The following is a 16,071-nucleotide window of genomic DNA, read 5'->3' on the forward strand; positions in this document are numbered from 1 at the left end:
CTGCCTCTAGTTGCTGATCCGGTCACTCTAGTTGCCTTAGTAAGTGTTGAAGACCTTTCTTCTGAACCTATTGCTCCTACTTTATGCTGTTCCCTAGAATTTCTCATCCACCTAACCGATATGGTTATTCTCTAGACCATAACTCATTTTCTGCCATTTTATCTACCACAGACATTTCCTGATTTTACCAGCAGGCTGTAGTAGAACCACATTGGAAAGATGTAATGGATTCTGAAATTCGAGCTCTTCTTGAGAATGACACCTGGGACCTGGTCAAAGCTCCACTTGAGACATCTCTCATAGGAAGTTGATGGATCTATTATGTGAAACTAAAATCTGATGGAAGCCTAGACAGATACAAAACTAGGCTTGTTGCACAGGGTTACAAATAGGAATATGGGATAGACTATGAGGAGACCTTTGCTCCTGTGGCTAAGATGACCACTATATGACTTTTGATGGTTGTGTCTGCAGTCAAACAGTAGACAATTCATCAGATGAATGTCAAGAAGGCTTTTCTCCATGGGGAGTTGAAAGAGATCGTCTACATGAAGCCTCCTCCGGGATATTGTACAGATCCGCAGCTTGATTGCCGTCTGAAGAAGTCACTTTATGGCTTGAAGCAAGCTCCTAGGGCCTAGTTTAAGAAGCTCAGATCTATCATCACTGATGCTGGCTTTATCTAGAGTTATTTTGATTACTCATTGTTCACCCTAAGGCGAAAGCAGGGAATAACGATATTACTCCTTTATGTTGATGATATACTCATTACAGGGGATGACATAGACGGAATTGATAGGCTACAACAGTTACACAGTGAGCCCTTTAAGATGAAGGACTTGGGGCCTTTGACATACCTTTTAGGCCTTGAAGTGAGCAGAAACTCTCGGGGCTACTTTTTCAATCAGTAGAAGTATGTGGTTGATCTTATTAAACTGGCAAATCTTAGCGATTCTATGGTTGTGGACACCCCATTAGAATTGAATCTGAAACTTAGCAAAGATGATGGTCCTCCTCTTGAAGATCCTACCCTTTATCGTCAGCTAGTGGGTAGCTTGATCTATCTCACCATGACTTGTGCAGATATATCTTATGTAGTTCAGATAGTAAGACAGTTTGTGCCTTCCCCAAGATAACCTCATTTATCTGTAGTTCATCAGATCATCAGATATGTATGAGGCACCCTGTCATACAGGATATTCTTTTCCTCCTCATCTCCTATTAATCTCATGGCCTAGGCAGATGCTGATTAGGCTGGATGCCCTAACACCTGACGATCCACTACTAGCTGGTGTGTTTTCTTAGGCAATTCTCTTATCTCATGGAAGTGCAAGAAGCAAGCTACTATGTCCAAATCTTCCACTAAAGCTGAATACAGGGTTATGTCCTCCGTGTGCAATGAGATCATATGGCTTCAGGCTCCTCTATTTGAAATACTTAATGATCCATCATCATCTGTCCCTTTGTATGCAGACAATATCAGTGCAATTAAAATTGCTTCCAACCCTGTCTTCCATGAGCGCACTAAACACATAGAAGTTGATTGCCATTTCATCTATGACCTTCTTCTTGGGGGTACCATATCTCTTCCTCATGTCTCCTCCGGGCTCCAACTAGTAGACTTGTTGACTAAAGCAATGACTTGAGCTCAACATCTATTTCTCATGGACAAACTGATACTTATTCCTAGGCATCAGTTTGAGGGGGAGTGTAGAGAACTGGGAAACTAGCTGTAGGTCTAATTTTGTACTTTTTCTTTTCCCTTGTTGTATAACTATTATTTATTCTCTTTCTTTTGTATATTAAGGGAAGATTTGTCCTTTTACCTTTTAATATAAATATAACTTTTAGGATGTCGACTGACACAAGGTGCCACACCCACCATTCAGTTGTGTTATCTCTCTCTCTTTCTCTCTCTCTATTTTTTTATCTAACTCTGACACTTATGTGAAATCATTATGGAGTCTCATGCCATAAAAATCAGGCCTAAGTTGGCCATGCATGCAATATCTTGAGTCGTGATCCTTTGAAGCAAATGGGCCTAAGGCCCATAATTAATAAGACTAAGTAAATTGTCACATGACAAGTTAAGTTGTCATGTGCTCTGGGTTGAATCTAGGTTTGGAAATGGGTATGGAGTAACCATCCCCTTAAGAGGATAAGGCTTATCTCTTAGTAGAGTATAGATCCAAATTATATTTGGATAATATCCTAATTTGATTAGGAGAAGTGCTCAATAAACAGATGAAAGAAGAAAATGGCGAACTAGACTAGAAGACCAGTCTTTCTTGTTCTCTCTTCTCTTTTTGTCTTCCAAGAAACCCTATCATGATCTAGGCTTTCAAGGACTAATAGAGATTAGTTTTCTTCTGATTTTTGCAAAAAATATTCAAAGGAATTTTGAGCTAACATTCCCTAGTTCGATCCAAGAAGTTTGGTTGTAGTTTTACTGAAAATTGTGTTGCTGAACCAACTTTACCTATAATCTGTGTTTGTGGTATCTGTATCAAGTTTAAATCTCCCTCTTTGTTTATCTGGTCAGGTTTAGTGCAAGACAAATATTCGATTCGCGGAAGGATTAGAAAATTTTTGAAATTTCGCCCAGCCATCTAGCATGGTTCAGTCATCCATATGATGGATCATATCCTTTCCAACACCTCCATCAAAAGCTTTATTAATTGTAAAGGATCATCTGGATTGTTATAAGAGAATATATTTATAATTGCTCTTTCCCACTCCGGTCCAAGAGTACTGACAATAACATTAACTGTGGCTTGAGAGGGTATGTATAAACCATATTCCCTTAACTGTAGTGCAAGCTACATTTTTTTAAAACAATGAAACTTAACCGGCTTGCCTTGGATGAACATTTTTTCATTAAATTCCTTTTTTAGCCTTTTGATCACTAAACGATAACTTTTGTGATGGTAAACTTTAGGCAATGGAGGCCTCATTCTAATTAAATAAAAAAGAATAGAATTGTTAAACAATAAGAGAATTAATAAATTGAATGTACAAATTATATAACTTAAGAAGACTATAACCTTTGGTACCAACAATAATTAAAATACTTGATTTTGCAAAATATCCTGAAAGCCCTCCTTATAAACAACATTCTGTGTAAAATCATGAGGTTCATCTTTTTTATTTTGTATTAATATTTTCAATCCAGATGGAAAGGTTGCATGAGATATAGCAACATATAGTTGTCCATGAGAGAATATAGGTCTTGATAAATAAACACCTATATGTTGCATTGTTTGGCCTTGGATCTTAGTAATACTCATAGTAAAAGCTAATCACAATGAAAATTGCAGTCTTTTTATCACAAATGGCCATTCTTTGTTAGTAGTTGAGAGAATAATTCTTGGAATAAATACAATATTCCCTGCATTAGTCCCTATAATAACTTTGGCTTCAATGACTCTATTTCCCATCTTTTCAACTACTAAGCGAGTTTCATTGCATAAGCCAATTGATTGATTTAAATTCCGTAATAGCAACACCGAGGCCACAATTTTCAATTGTAAGTGGTGTTTTGGAAGGCCAGGAAAATTAAGAAAATATAACAATTCTAGAGGATTAATGCCAACTTTATTATCATCACCTACAAGAACCAAAATATTGACACTTAGGACTCTAGAAGATTGCATGCAGAAGCTTCATGAAATTGGATGGACAGCCAGAACTCTATACTTTGAGGCTTCTATTATCTTCATGAAAAACTCGAAAGCTAGGAAGGAGTGGATCCGTTGGTGTGGAACATGTGACACACTCAACGAGGAGGAAGTGAAAGGTGGATAGCATTGTGGGCTAGGAGGATGACTTGACATAGTTTTTGGACATTTTTTGGATATTTTGGATACTTAGGGGTGGACATATTTTGGATACTTATGGGTGGACATATGCAATATGTTTTTTTTTTTTGGATATTTCTTATATGTATAGATGATATTATTTTATGACACTCGATGACTTGACATAGTTGATATTTTCATATTTCTCTTTGCCATGCTTGAATATTTGCTTTTAGATTAATCTCAATGTAGAATGATGTCTATTAGTTTTTGTGTGGAACATGTGACACACTCAACGAGGAGGAGGTGAAAGGTGGATAGCATTGTGGGCTAGGAGGATGAACATCTCGTAGGATGACTTGACATAGTTTTTGGATATTTTGCATACTTATGGGTGGACATATTTTGGATACTTATGGGTGGATATATTTTTGGATACTTATGAGTGGACATATGCAATATGTTTTTTTTTTTTTGGATATTTTTGATATGTATAGATGATATTATTTTATGACACTTGATGACTTGACATAGTTGATATTTTCATATTTCTCTTTGTCATGCTTGAATATTTGCTTTTAGATTAATCTCAATGTAGAATGATGTCTATCAGGTAACCAATAAATATGTTGACACCTAGGATGAAGAGGTTGGGTATAATTATCCTCCTATATTGGTATATAAAAAAAATTTACGGAGGTGTATTCCAAGGATGCTAGATTGTGAATCTTCACTACCCAGTTATATGTATACATAAGAACTATTAAATGGAAATGATACCCAAACCATTGAGGTTATGAGGATGCTTGTTAAAGCATATGTACGGATATGTGGCCATTTTCGAAATCACGGATGGTTACATGATAGTTGATACATATCAGTGGAGGAGAAGATGGCTATGTTTCTCTTGTGTTTAAGCCATAATGAAAGGTTCTCCATTTTGAAGAAACGGTTTCAGCACTCCACTCAAACAGTGCATAGATACTTTCATCAAGTGTTGGCTGCTATGATGGAATTTGCACGAGAGATGATTTGCCCAATTATATTTGACCCAAACCCAAACTACCCAGGGCACCACAAACGACATCGACAAATATTCAAGGTAGCTAATTGAGAATGTCACATAGGTTTCATAAATTTTATTATAGGGGTTGAGCTCAAAATGAGTTTTATTTGTTTGTTTTCATTTGTTGTTGAAAATGTAGAGGAAGTAGAGATAGAAGAGCATGACGAGGGAGAGACACCTCATGGGCAAGATGATGCACAATTTATGGCCTCATTGCGAGAGGAAATTGCACAAGAATTAGTAGATAGGAACATGCATTAAAGTATATAATTTTAATCATAGTTGTGTATTATTTTATTACTAGAACTGCTTTGTTTGTAGTGAACTGTATAGTTATGTATGTGAACAAACTTTTTTTTTTATGTAGGGAAAATGGTTATTAGGTGTTCCTCCAATAATGTGTGCATGTGGGACTGGATATATGGAACTTTACAAGGCTGGAACAAATGAAAATAGGGGAAGAGTATAAAGCATACACACTCCTTTTATTGGGTCGATGAACTGATTGTCGACCTAGTGACAGAGCTTAAGGAGTTCAATCAACCCACTTCATGGCTGGTAGAAAATCCGAATATCGCAACCGCCCGAAGAAGAGATGGCACTTGGATGTAGCGTGCATCTCTTATATAAAATGTCATCCAGTCTATTATCATTGTTGTTTTAAGTTTTTTTTATTATTGTTGTTGCGGTTGCGTAGGGTAGTGATGGGACATATTTACAAATGACAATGATTAGGATAATTATATGTATGACGTATGGGCATGTAGATCATGACCATCACTTTATTATGTGTAAACTTATGTTTTGTAGTAAATGTTATGTAACTTTTAAATTTTTTATCATTTTTTATTTGTATTTGTCGTTGAAGATTTTTAATTAATTATAAAATATTATTTTTAAATTTTAATAATTTATTTTAAATCCTTTAATTTCTTATATTCTTTAATTAAATTAATTATTAAATACCTTAATTTTTTATTAATTAATTATGTTAGTAACCATTAATTTTTATTGATTACTTTGATTTTTATTAAATTTTAATCATTTTATTATTTTTAATAGTTATTAATTATTTTTCTTAATTTAATTAATTAATTATTATGTATTTACTTATTTTTTATTCGTGATACTATTAATTGTTAATTAGTAACCATTAATTTTTATTAAATTTTAATCATTTTATTATTTTTAATAGTGAGTAATTATTTTTTATTAATTTAATTATGTTATTTATTAATTATTAATTATTTTTTAATAATTATCAGAAATTAGTATGTATTCAATTATTTTTTATTTGTGTTAGTTCAATATTGTTAATTATTAATTAGTTACCACTAATTTTTATTGATTATTTTAATTTTTATTAAATTTTAATCATTTTATTATTTTTAATAGTGAGTAATTTTTTTATTAATTTAATTATGTTATTTATTATTTATTAATTATTTTGAATAATTATTATCAATTTTTATGTATTCAAATATTTTTTATTCATGTTAGTTCAATATTATTAATTATTAATTAGTTACCACTAATTTTTATTGATTATTTCAATTGTTATTAAATTTTAATCATTTTGTTATTTTGTATAGTGATTAATTATTTTTATCTATCCTTAAAATGTGGATATATTGTACCATTAAGAAACTTAACTCCTCTATTTTTGTTGTTAGTAAGAAATCTCTAAGGAATTTAAATCCAATATGGCTCTCTCACTTTAAAAATTAGAATTTAGAAGATTGCTTTTCATTTCAATTTCAACCAGTTTTTCACAATTTCTTATTTAACCCATATTTGTTACAACTGTTGTCGTTGATCCAGATAGTCGTACTGTTTAGTTTGGAAACCGTCTAGGCAACCGGTTCCATTTCTCCCATGACTCGTTCTTATGTCAAAAAATGTTGATTTGGTTAGCATAGGCGGTCAAACCGTCGACTTATTTGACTCGGGCAACGGTTTTGACTATTTTTCATTTTAATTATTTTTTTATTATTTTAAATCATGTTGGGCCATCCGTTTGGACCTGATGGTCGAATTGCTGACCTGGAAACCGGTGGCCAAAATGGTTCTGGTTCTAGGTTGGTTTTAAAACATTGATGGGAAGACTAGTTCTGTCAACTAACTATGAAAGTTTGGTATCTGATTTGGCTTTGAATCTGATTATCCCAGATTTGGATGTTAGAAGTTACATCATTTTTTTTTTCCTTGAGAAAGCAGTTGCATCCAATTAAAAAATTAAAAAATCAGATCAGATGTGGATTTAACCCCCATCTAGTCTAGTTTGAAATTGAGTTTGATAAAAAATTATTATTTTATATTATCTATTACAAATGTTATATTATTTATATTATATAATTTATATATTTTTATAATATTTATGAAAAATATAAAAAATTAAGAGACCAAAGAACCGAACCAATTAACTGATTGGTTTTAGTTCAAGGTTTTTAAAAACCGATAATACTAGTTTGGCTTCAAAACATAGCTAATATGAGCGCCTCTACCCAACCCTGATGCTAACGGGGTTTAATCTAAAGTCTCCAAAATTTCTATTATAGAATAGAGGGTTGCATTACGAGTTGTTTGTAACTTTGTATAATAGAAGAGAGGTGTGGGAACAAGGAATAAGATAAAAGATGAAATTGCTACATCAATCAAAGATATTCGCCACCAATTGCAACAAATGTAACTGGCTAAACAAAAATCAATGTATACATAACACATTATGTGATCATGTAGTTATGGAGATAAACCCACATCAAAGCTAATCTTGTACTAAAAACTAAAACGCATAAGAAACCACTAAGCTTCATCATCCAAACTTCATCAGCAACTATGATGCCTCATTTGGAAGTTCTTGGCTGGTAGTAGCGAAGACTTAGCGATCAAATACCATTAACACGTTGCGTGTTATGCGACTGTGATGCACATTCTTTCACATATTTTACTGTGTCTTCTTTCTTTTTTCGGTAAAACTATTACTATGAATGAAAAGATGGAAAAGACTATTTTACTCTTCATTTTTCTTTAAATTTTCGAAAGAAAACATTTCTTCAAAACAACTCCCATTCAAAGCCCGAATCTTACTATCAATTTTGTTTCTGGATTTGTTCAATTGGGAATCACCGGTCAATAATGGGAACCAATAGGAAATAATAGAAGAATTGGAGAGTGATAGAGAGGGAGAGGGTTAGGGAATGAGACTAATTACAAAGAGAAATATGAGGAAATTGTCTTTGTTTATCAAGACTAAGAAAAATAAATAAATAAATAAATAAAAGGAAAGAAAAAAATGAAGAATTTGAGCGCATGCAGATGATAGATGCTTGATGTTCAAGATGCATGGAGAAAAAAGTGGGTCTGACAAATTGTTGACAGTTTTTTTTTTTTTTGAAGATAATTAATGGCTAATTTTATTAAGAATGCTCAGAATCTCAAATACAACCCATGAGAGTACAATCAGCAATAAAAGTCAAAAAATAAAAATAAAAATAAAAAGATAAACCCAAACCGAAATACTGATAAAAAGAAACAAATCCTACATAACATACCAATCTTATAGAAAGAAACATGCAACAAACACAAGGAACTGTAAGAGATAGATTGTTGACAGTTTTGTAACTGACTTGACAAGTATGTTTTTGCAAAGAATTCAAGGTTTGGGGACAGATCAAGGACCCAATTGTAAGAGAATGGTTGGGGTGGATTAACATTTTTAATATGCTTTTGACAAATTCTATTGCATTATTAGTGGTTTTAGGAATTAGTTTTAATGGGTGGCTCTTGAAAGAATGGGTCCTTTTTCAAAAGTTTGAGATGCTCCTAATTTTTCCAAAATCGAGGGATGAAATTACTTATGAGATGCTCCTAATTTTAGAGGGAGAGTTAATTTTGAGAGACCTAATTGTACATGCGGCAGAATAGTTGAGCCTTCTTTATTGATTGGTAACAATATCAGAATATTTTCTTATGAGAAAAAAAGGATTATAGTATAATATCATGAGTGATCCACGATGGGAGAAGAAACTGAGATTGCGTTAAAAGGAATGCCTTCAGCTTCCATATTTTGAAAAAGGGAATTGTGGTTGTTGGTGATGATTAGAGCTCTATAAAGATGTTTTGCGTGGAATGATGTTTTGAAAATTTGAAGAATATTGAAGGATAAAATAGATATTTTCAATCACAAAAGAGTAAAATTGGGATTTAGAAAAATTATACAAGTCACGTGGCATCACATTCTAGCCGATTGTAATGGCATATTAACAATATGGGAGGATCTTATCCATGGTTAGAAAATTTAAGGGTACTTTAAGTAATTTTTCAAACAGTATGTTAGGTTTTAGTTTATGTGCTAAAACATAAGGATAATTTAAGTAATTTATCCTTCTTTTTCTTTCCTACCTATTTAAAACCCGATGATGCGTGATCTAGTCGCTCCTTGCTGGACGGCAGCTCGGACGTCAGTCTTCTACGTGACTAGTCGAACTGCAAGAGTGTTGTAGGTGAGTTAGTTTTCTTGTAAGTATGAGAGTATGAGAGTTTAATCGTACCTCACAAGGATGATGGTGGTCCCTTTATATAGGTGAGCTTCCGTGGGCCTCATGAAACACATTCAAGATCACCAGCCCGCGTAACTAGGAGTCCGTTTCACACTCGGAGATAGACTTCATGTGAGCTGATAAGGCTTATCGAGTCCATCCGATTCAGGTGGGACAAGGATAAGGCTCGTTGATGTGCGATGTGATCGCAAGGATGTCGAAGACAGTTGACTCCCTTTTAGAAGAACGCTACATGGCACCTTAACAGGTTAGGACACGACAAGCTGCTCGGACCTCAGTCTTAGCCAACGTACCTAATGTGCCCAAGCTGACCAGGCCTGTTGAGGTGTTTGGAAATGTTGAGATGTCATCTAATCAATAGGTCTCTCCACGTGTCCGCATGCTAACGGGTCGAGCCAAATTACCCCTCATCAAAACCCATTAGTTACTTGCCACTGGAAAAAAGGGAAATGTTTGTTCAGTCTCATTTTTCTACTCAAAATCCTACTTATATCCCTTTCTCGTCCCTTTGATCCAGATCTATTATCAGCAATCAGTGCTTTCAGTTCTCTAGTCTTAACCTTCCCAACTATGTCCAAGATCTTAAAGTATTTGGGTAGAGAAGACTTTCTTTTAAAATGATCTTGAATTCAAAGCTCTCGAATCCATTAGAAGTCATTTCCTTGGGTTCTAAAGATACGGATTTGGATCAAAAGATACTTCCGTAAGAGGTTTGAGATTCTCGACAAGGAGGATTTGAGTAAGTAATTTACATTTAATTAAGGGTAAAAGACTAAAACCTCCCCTGAGGTTTGTGATAAATACTTGTACCTCGCCTCTAATATTTTATAGAACTTAAAACTCCCGTGTTAAAAGAATATGCCTTTATATTTGGTAGAATCCATTAAAAGACATTTTTATTCTCCATCACTCTTTAAATTTTCAAATAAAACCACATAAACCATAAAACTCAGGGAAGAAATAAGACAGGATGCCTTGCGAAATTCTCCCTTGCAAGTTATCCACCATTCTCTACAATTCCTACTTAATTTCCAAATGACAGTCATTTTGAAGTCACCTCTCCCGAAAAGAAACAAACTTGTAAGTTTTAATTAATTACAAACAATACAAGAGCAGTCTTGATTTTCAACTTCCGAGGTTTGAACGCCTACTCATTTACTTAATGGAGGAAGCTCTCAAACCATCGAATGAAAACTCAACAGATTTTTAAAACTGGAGAGAAAGTAAATCCACTACTTCTTGATAACTCATCGGTTATGAAGTGAATTAGCAATGCTTGTGGTTATTTTATTCCATTTCGCAGAGGCATCATGACCCATCTTTCTTCCAAAACCATATCTATAGAATCTCCTGTAGTTGAAGCTAGTATAGATGTTTTTTCCTACATATCATGACTCATTAGGAAAACAAAGATCATCACTAATAAACTAATTTAAAAGAAAACACAACACAAATATTGAATAAGGAATAATGGAAAGGGATTTTTCTAGTCATACGAGACAACCAAATTACATTAGGGTTTCAGTTTTGGGTAAGGGAAAAATTGGATTTTTATAAAATTTTACCTGTGCATGATATCATGTGCAAGTGGATCACCCAATAAGAGAGGTCTTAGTCCAATTTCTAAACTGAGGGGAGGTTTCAGTATTTATGAGAAATGTGAATGGAGGCTTAAGTCTTTAACCCTTTAATTAATCATCAACTTTTGCAGATTTTTTTATTCAAATTTGAACTTGTGATTCTTTGTTTTTATTTGTTGAAATTGGATTGCGAAGTCCTATGGCAATTGTTGGTCGAGCAGTCAAGGAATCCATGGTTTCTGTCATCTTGGAGAACCCTCACTACAAGAAAAATGGTCGCATGTTAGCAGCCCTCTCCTTCTCCCATTCCCCCTTCTCTCTTCTCTCCTTAAACCTCTCTCCTTTCTCCCTTACCCCTTCCTAGCCCTTCCATGTAGTCACATGGCAGTCCTCTCTTCTACACTAGAGTGTCACTCTAAAATCTCTATCTCATGTTTTCAATCACTTAGCCAGTCCCCTTCTAAAATTTCTCCTAAACTATCTCTCCACCTAAAATTCTTCCTAAAATACGTCTTAATCTATATTGCCACATGGCAGCCCTCTCTTCTTCAGAGTTCCACTCCAACTCTCTCTCTCTCTCTAAAACACCTCTTAATCTATATTATAAGCCATCTAAAAACCAAAAACGTGGGTAAATTAATTAATTAAATTAATATTGATAGTTAAATTAATTTATGAACTATTTTTTTATATTTTCAATAATTGTTGATTTTATTGAATATTATTTAGTAAATATCAACACCTAAACTATAATTTTTTGTAATTTTGGTAAATCGAAAAACTTAGTTACTAAGAATACTTGCTGAAAATTACTGATTTTGGTAATTTAATTTCAGAATTTTTTGAAAATTAATTAATGAAATCAATAATTATTAAACAATTAATAATTATTAAAATATTAATAAATACAAATTTAATAATTAAAAAATATCAGTAATTTTTAGCAATAAGTAGTTGTTGATATTTTTTGTAAGTTTGGTCAATATATTTATATTTATTGATATTATCAAACAATAATTAAAAATTTTTAGTGGAAAATTAATTTCAATAAATATAAATTTATTTTTTTTTATATTTTCAGTAATTTTGATATTTACTATAATTTTTTAGCAATAGTTAGTGATTTTGTTAATTTAGTGAAACTTAAATTATAAAACTTCCGATTTTTCAAATAGATAATTGGAATATTTTAATAATTTCCACAAGCATTGGATACTACATTTATAATTACCATAATTAATGGAATTATATTTATGGGTTTGAGGGGTGTTATAGGTTTAGGAGATGACCCCGAGGGTAGGAATGGCAATGTGCAGGTTCAAGGCGGGGATCATACTCCCCATCCCGACCTCGAGTTTTAAATTAATCCCTATCAAAAAATTTAGTTTGCTTCCCCGGTCCTCGATAGAGAGGGCTTCCCCATCGGGAACCTAAATCCCTGATTTTTTTAATTAAAAGTTTATTTTTAGAAAGGTATTTATTTAAAATAAAGGAAAAATTAGAATATAAATAATATTTTAAATATATTTTGATATATGATATAAAAAATATTATAAATAACATAAATAATATTATATATTTAATATAATATATATATACACATATATTTAATATATATAATTGGGGTTGGGGGCGAGGTGTGGACTTCACTCCGTGTCCCCAATCAGGTATTCCTATTAATTCAATTCCCACCCTATCCCCGCTAAGGCAGTCTCCATCCCATCCCTGCCTAATCGGGGAGGCCGGGTACTTGGTAGGGATGGAGAAAATTGCCATCCCTACCCTCAAGTTGTGTAGCTCCATAGAACAATAAGTTTTAAGTCTAATTTCATGCATCACACAGGGCCCGCTAGTATATCTATACTACATTATAAAGTGACTATATTCTACATCAGCACCCTCTCCTTCTCCCATTCTCTATTATCTTCTCTCTTCTTACTCCCTTACCCCTTTCTATCTCTCTCATTCACTCTCTTTCTTTCTTCCCCTTCCACTATAAGGTCCACCCATTAAGCAACGTGTGAAGGCTCCAAGTACGTCTAATAAACACAAATCCCGTTGTAGTTGGAAACTTTTCAAAACAGCTACGTATCGATAGAGAATTTACGCCATATGGTTTTCTTCTACGTATAGACTTGTTTCCTCCCTCTACCTAAACTAGCCAACCGAGATGTCTAAGACTCTTCTCTTCTTCCCTTTCCTCTACCGAAACAAACCCAAATTAACGTGAAATTCAGTTTCTCTGTAACCCAGTTTAATGTAGAAACATTTTTTCCACCCAAGCGAATCCAGTTTGACCGGTGAGATTGATTATGGACATTCAGAATTTGAAGCGTTGTGGAGATTGATCGTTGAGATTCAGAGCTTGAAGCTTGACTCATCTTGATCGTAGAGACTCAAAGAACAGAGGTAGAGCACCGATTTATTCCACATTGCCTCTCAGGTATGTTTTCCAACGATTGAATTCTTATATATGCATGATTCACCGAGTTCTTTTGATCATTTTCTAACCTGAAAAATCCTAAAACGTAATAGCAGGCCACCGAGTGGAAGACCTATTAATCGCCGCCGGATGAAATAGTTCTTTCACTGTGCACAGAGATGGAGCTCCAACATTTTCCACAATTTATAACTTGAAATACTCAAATCTAGTGGGCCACCAAGTTGATCATTTCGTAACCGGAAATCCTCAAATATAATAGCTTCCAGTCATTTGAGGATTTCAAGTTGAACAGACAGAGCACCTACTTCCTCACGACCATTGAGTTAAATCACCATTTCAATCGGTTTTCCATAAGTAATGGCTGCTCACATTGTTCCAGCAAACGAGCACCTTTTCCGCTATCAAAAACATCCCAAAATGGGCCCCTGTTTCACTACTATGGTTGCTATTGTCGAGCGACCACTGTAGCAAAAACCGGGTCAAGAAGAAGATCAAATGTAATTAATCACCTTAATTAATTTTTCGTTAATTATTAGTTATTAGTTATTTAATTTTTGTGTAATTAAAACAAACAATTTCGGGAAATCGATTTTAGAAAATTAATAATTATTAGTTCTTTAAAATATCTGATAATTTCGTTAAAATTGTAATTAACTACATGAAATGATCTTCCTTTAATTTTGGGGAAAATAGTTTGCCTTAATTAAAACCAATAATAATTATTAGTTATTTGATTTTGGTGTAGGGAAAACAAATCATTTCAGTTATTTGATAATATCAAGAAATCAATTCTACAAAATTAAAAATTAAATCAACAATTAGTTTAATTTATTGTTATTTAATTTTTCATTTGTGTAAAATGATCAAAAATTAGTGTAATGTATTACAATTTTGGACATTGAAATCAAAATGTAGTAATGCATTAAGATAAATTAGTATAACATTGGAAAATGAAATTATTAACTAACATATATTTGAAAATAAAAGATAAATTAGTGTAATTTTGTAAATAAACTATTTAATAAGAAAATGGACTGTTTATAGGAATTTAAGAATTAATTTCGACAATTTGTCAAAATTACACATATAATAAATTTCCACAATTTTCATAAAATTACATTTTGGAAAATTATAGATAATTTAGTGTACTTTTGGAAAATTTCTTCAAAAGATAAATTAAGGATACATTAGGATTGGAAAAGGGAATTACTAATTAAGTTATATTGGAAAAGGATTGTGATGTGGGGCTAGCCAGGCCCAGCCCATTATAGGGTTAGAGGCCCGACCCACTAACGCCTGACAGTGCCAGCCACAGCAAAGGGGAGCCCTGTTGCCTTCGTATGGAGCCAACCGCAGAGCAGTTAGGCGTACTCGCAAGGACTTGTCGCCTGACTTCCTACGACTCTCATCTGGTGTATTCATCTCAACCTTCCTCCGGCTCGCTCAAGTATAAATATGAGGTAACTCTCCCTTGACAAGGGATCCAGATCCCAGAATCTTGATCCAACTTCCGCATTTACTTCCAGTGCCTTGAATTAAATTCTTCCACCTACCTTGCTTCATTTGCATTTACTCCTAGAGATCCAGTGCATCCGAGGACTACCACCGAGACCTCGTCTAGACCTTCCCCCACCTTACACCTCGTACTAACTTGAGCATCAGAGCCTCCGCCTTGGGTCTCGACCCGAGGCCTCTGACATCTCTTGTTTTGCAGTACCTCGGATCTCCAGGAACCTCGTCATCAAGCCGACGACCTGAAGTCCTCGGCTTCTACTGTACTCAGAAGGGAGCATCTCCCCCCCGCGTACAGTCCTCAACCTCAGCTTACCCTTCTGAATCCTCAAAGCCTTCGGCCTGCCTTCAGAACTTGGGAGCGAATTTACATTGTTGCTCTCGGCTAATCCGGGCAACAACAATTGGCGCTGTCTGTGGGAATCGAACCCACGACCCCCTCGTCACGACATCCCTGGTAGGACGCTCACCTGGGGCCACCTTCTTCGACGGCTGTCCTCGGAGGGCCTCCTCGGCAGGCCTCTTCTTACCCGCCACAGCCCCCTTGGCGGGCTCCTTTGCGGCTTCCTTAAGCTTTAGGGCCCCCTCAGTTGACCCCTCGCTTGGGTGGGAACCTGTTTGGATGTCCCCTTAGTTGGAACTTGAGGAATAGTCCCCTTAGCCAGGACCTGCGAAGGGGCCCCCTTGGCAGGGACCTTTGGAAGCACCCCCTTGGCGGGGACCTGTTGTGAAGATGCCCCCTTGGTGAGGGCAGGAACCCGCTCGTCCCTTTGAGGCGTCTGGGAGACCGCCTTCTGGTTTGCCCGCCCCTTCTGCATGGCACGAGCACGCTTTATCAACATCTGCTTCGTATCCATCGGCGCCTCTACAAGCAAAAGAAAGCAGATGAGTACCGTAGAATGAGGACGAGGAAAACATGTTAAGAAACTGTAGGGTCTCTCCTACCAAGGGGGGTAGGGCTAATCCCAGTGAACACTAGGGAAATTTCCTCTTCCACCAACGGCTTTGCCTAGATTGTCCCCATCACAAGCAAATGAGCCACAACGGCAACCTCCTCGTCCCAGAGCAGAGGGGGACATCTCTCTACAACTACACAGACCTTTCCCCACTTCGA

This window comes from Nelumbo nucifera, chromosome 1 (genome assembly GCF_055504915.1).
Source record: "Nelumbo nucifera cultivar China Antique chromosome 1, China Antique-T2T, whole genome shotgun sequence".
NCBI classification, from domain to species: domain Eukaryota; kingdom Viridiplantae; phylum Streptophyta; class Magnoliopsida; order Proteales; family Nelumbonaceae; genus Nelumbo; species Nelumbo nucifera.